Source organism: Arachis ipaensis, chromosome B9 (genome assembly GCF_059453495.1).
Source record: "Arachis ipaensis isolate K30076 ecotype BB chromosome B9, ASM5945349v1, whole genome shotgun sequence".
In the NCBI taxonomy this organism is placed as follows: Eukaryota; Viridiplantae; Streptophyta; class Magnoliopsida; order Fabales; family Fabaceae; genus Arachis; species Arachis ipaensis.
The window spans coordinates 72,153,736-72,157,556 of NC_142444.1; the positions used below are offsets into that span (position 1 = coordinate 72,153,736).

A 3,821-nucleotide genomic window follows, 5' to 3' on the forward strand; every position below is an offset into this window, starting at 1 on the left:
TATCATTCTTTGGATTCGGTTTCTTACTTTGATCATGGTTCTTAGTGATCCATGCATTGGCATAGAACTCTTGAACCATTAGGATGCCGACTTGTTGGATGGGGTTTGTTAGAACTTCCCAACCTCTTCTTTGGATTTCATGTCGGATCTCCGGATACTCATTTCTCTTGAGCTTGAAAGGGACCTCGGGGATCACCTTCTTGTTGGCCAAAACATCATAGAAGTGGTCTTGATGAGCTTTGGAGATGAATCTTTCCATCTCCCATGACTCGGAGGTGGAAGCTTTTGTCTTCCCTTTCTCTTTTCTAGAGGATTCTCCGGTCTTAGGTGCCATCAATGGTAATGGAAAAACAAAAAGCTTATGCTTTTACCACACCAAACTTAGAATATTGCTCGCCCTCGAGCAAGAGAAGAAAGAATAGATGAAGAAGAAGAAAAAAATATGGAGGAGAGGAGGGAGAGGTGTATTCGGCCAAGAAGGGGAAGAGAGGGTTGTGTTGTGTGAAAATGTGGAAGAATGGAGGGCTTTATATAGGGAGGGGAGGGGGGTTTAGTTTCGGCCATATAGGGTGGGTTTGGGTGGGAAATTGATTTTGAATTTTGAAGGTAGGTGGAATTTATGAGGTAGGTTTATGGGGAAGAGTGGATGGATGTGAGTGGTGAAGTGGTGATAGGGAAGAGAGATTGAGGTGATTGGTGAAGAGTTTTGGGGAAGTGTTTATTGGGAAGAGAGGATGAACATTGAGAAGAGGGAAGAGAGTGAGTGGTGGTAGTTGGGGATCCTGTGGGGTCCACAGATGCTGAGTTGATCCTGTGGGGTCCACAAATCCTGAGGTGTCAAGGATTTGCATCCCTGCACCAATTAGGCATGTAAAATGCCTTTGCATGCAATTCTGGCGTTTAAACGCCGAATTGATGCTTGTTCTGGGCGTTCAGCGCCCAGATGCAGCATGTTTCTGGCGTTGAACGCCAGTTCTATGCTTGTTTCTGGCGTTCAACGCCAGATCCATGCTCTGTTCTAGCATTGAACGCCAGCCAGATGCTCCTTACTGGCTTTAAACGCCAGTAAGTCCTTCCTCCAGGGTGTGATTTTTCTTCTGCTGTTTTTGATTTTGTTTTTAATTTTTTTGATTTATTTTGTGACTCCACATGATCATGAATCTAATAAAACATGAAATAACAATAAAAATAAATTAAAATTAGATAAATAAAAATTGGGTTGCCTCCCAACAAGTGCTTCTTTAATGTCAATAGCTTGACAGTGGGCTCTCATGGAGCCTCACAGATGTTCAGAGCATTGTTGAGACTCCCCAACACCAAACTTAGAGTTTGACTGTGGGGGCTCTGGTTGACTCTGCTTTGAGAGAAGCTTACTGTGCCTCTTTTCCATGTTTACAGAAGGATGTCCTTGAGTTTTAAACTCAAGGGAGTCCTCATTCAATTGAAGGACTAGTTCACCTCTGTTAACATCAATCACAGCTCTTGCTGTGGCTAGGAAGGGTCTTCCAAGGATGATGGATTCATCCTCATCCTTCCCAGTATCTAGGATTATGAAATCAGCAGGGATGTAAAGGCCTTCAACCTTTACTAATATGTCCTCTACTTCTCAAAGGTCATGGTGCCTATGGTACAAGGTATTAGGAACTTTCCAGGATCCTGTTTCTTCTGAGGCAATTTCAGTTGATCCAACGCATTTAGTTCATTGGTGAACAGGGGAGGTTCATCTCCCCAAGTCTCATTACCAAATAAATTGGCATTCAGCTTCATGATTGCACCAAGGAACTTGGCAGCTTGCTCTTCAGTAACATCTTCATTCTCTTCAGAAGAGGAGTACTCTTCAGAGCTCATGAGTGGTATAAGGAGGTTCAATGGAATCTCTATGGTCTCTAGATGAGTCTCAGATTCCTTTGGTTCCTCAGAGGGAAACTCCTTATTGATCACTGGACGTCCCAGGAGGTCTTCCTCCTTGGGATTCACGTCCTCCCCTTCCTCCTTGGATTTGGCCATGATGGTTATATCAATGGCCTTGCACTCTCCTTTTGGATTTTCTTCTGTATTGCTTGGGAGAACACTAGGAGGGGTTTCAGTGATCTTCTTACTCAGCTGGCCCACTTGTGCTTCCAAACTTCTAATGGAGGATCTTGTTTCATTCATGAAACTCACAGTGGCCTTAGATAGATCAGAGACTAAGTTTGCTAAATTAGAGGTATTTTATTCAGAGTTCTCTGTCTGTTATTTAGTGGATGATGGAAAAGGCTTGCTATTGCTAAACCTGTTTCTTCCACCATTATTAAAGCCTTGTTGAGGCTTTTGTTGATCCTTCTATGAGAGATTTGGATGATTTCTCCATGAGGGGTTATAGGTGTTTCCATATAGTTCACTCATGTAATTCACCTCTGCTATTACAGGGTTCTTAGGATCATAAGCTTCTTCTTCAGAAGATGCCTCTTGAGTACTGTTGGATGCAGCTTGCATTCCATTCAGACTCTGAGAAATCATATTGACTTGCTGAGTCAATATTTTATTCTGAGCCAATATGACATTCAGAGTATCAATTTCAAGAACTTCCTTCTTCTGAGGCGTCCCATTACTTACAGGATTCCTCTCAGAAGTGTACATGAACTAGTTATTAGCAACCATGTCAATGAGTTCTTGAGCTTCTGCAGGCGTTTTCTTTAGGTGAATGGATCCACCTGCAGAAGTATCCAATGACATCTTAACTAATTCAGACAGACCATCATAGAATATATCCAGGATGGTCCATTCTGAAAGCATGTCAGAAGGACACTTTTTGGTCAGTTCCTTGTATCTCTCCCAAGTTTCATAGAGGGATTCACCTTCTTTCTGTCTGAAGGTTTGGACATCCACTCTAAGCTTACTAAGCTTTTGAGGGGGAAAGAACTTGGCTAAGAAAGCCTTGACCAGCTTATCCCAAGAGTTCAGGCTATCTTTAGGTTGAGAATCCAACCATACTCTAGCTCTGTCTCTCACAGCAAAAGGGAAAAGTATGAGCCTGTAGCCTTCAGGATCTACTCCATTAGTCTTAACAGTATCACAGATCTGTAAGAATTCAGTTAAGAACTGAAAAGGATCTTCAGATGGAAGTCCATGAAACTTGCAGTTTTGTTGCATCAGAGAAACTAATTGAGGTTTCAGCTCAAAGTTATTTTCTCCAATGGCAGGGATGGAGATGTGATGAGCGGATAATTTATACGCTTTTTGACATTGTTTTTAGTATGTTTTTAGTAGGATCTAGTTACTTTTAGGGATGTTTTCATTAGTTTTTATGTTAAATTCACATTTCTGGACTTTACTATGAGTTTGTGTGTTTTTCTGTGATTTCAGGTATTTTCTGGCTGAAATTGAGGGACTTGAGCAGAAATCAGATTCAGAGGTTGAAGAAGGACTGCTGATGCTGTTGGATTCTGACCTCCCTGCACTCAAAGTGGATTTTCTGGAGCTACAGAACTCGAAATGGCGCGCTTCCAATTGCGTTGGAAAGTAGACATTCAGGGCTTTCCAGAAATATATAATAGTCCATACTTTGGCCAAGAATAGACGACGTAAACTGGCGTTCAACGCCAGCTTTCTGCCCAAATCTGGCGTCCAGCGCCAGAAAAGGAGCCAAAACCAGAGTTGAACGCCCAAACTGGCACAAAAGCTGGCGTTCAACTCCAAGGAGGACCTCTACACGTGCAACACTCAAAGCTCAGCCCGAGCACACACCAAGTGGGCCCCGGAAGTGGATTTATGCATCAATTACTTACTTCTGTAAACCCTAGTAGCTAGTTTATTATAAATAGGACCTTTTACTAGTCTTT

The 3,821-nt window shown here is 42.4% G+C and overlaps 1 non-coding gene across 1 annotated transcript; it reads left to right on the forward strand.

Annotated features, from left to right (window-relative positions):
* The first annotated feature begins 2,769 nt into the window (after positions 1-2,769).
* Positions 2,770-2,877, forward strand: LOC148545032 (small nucleolar RNA R71). The gene has a single exon (XR_015900385.1). It is a non-coding gene; the product is annotated as a small nucleolar RNA R71 (small nucleolar RNA).
* Positions 2,878-3,821: the final 944 nt, after the last annotated feature.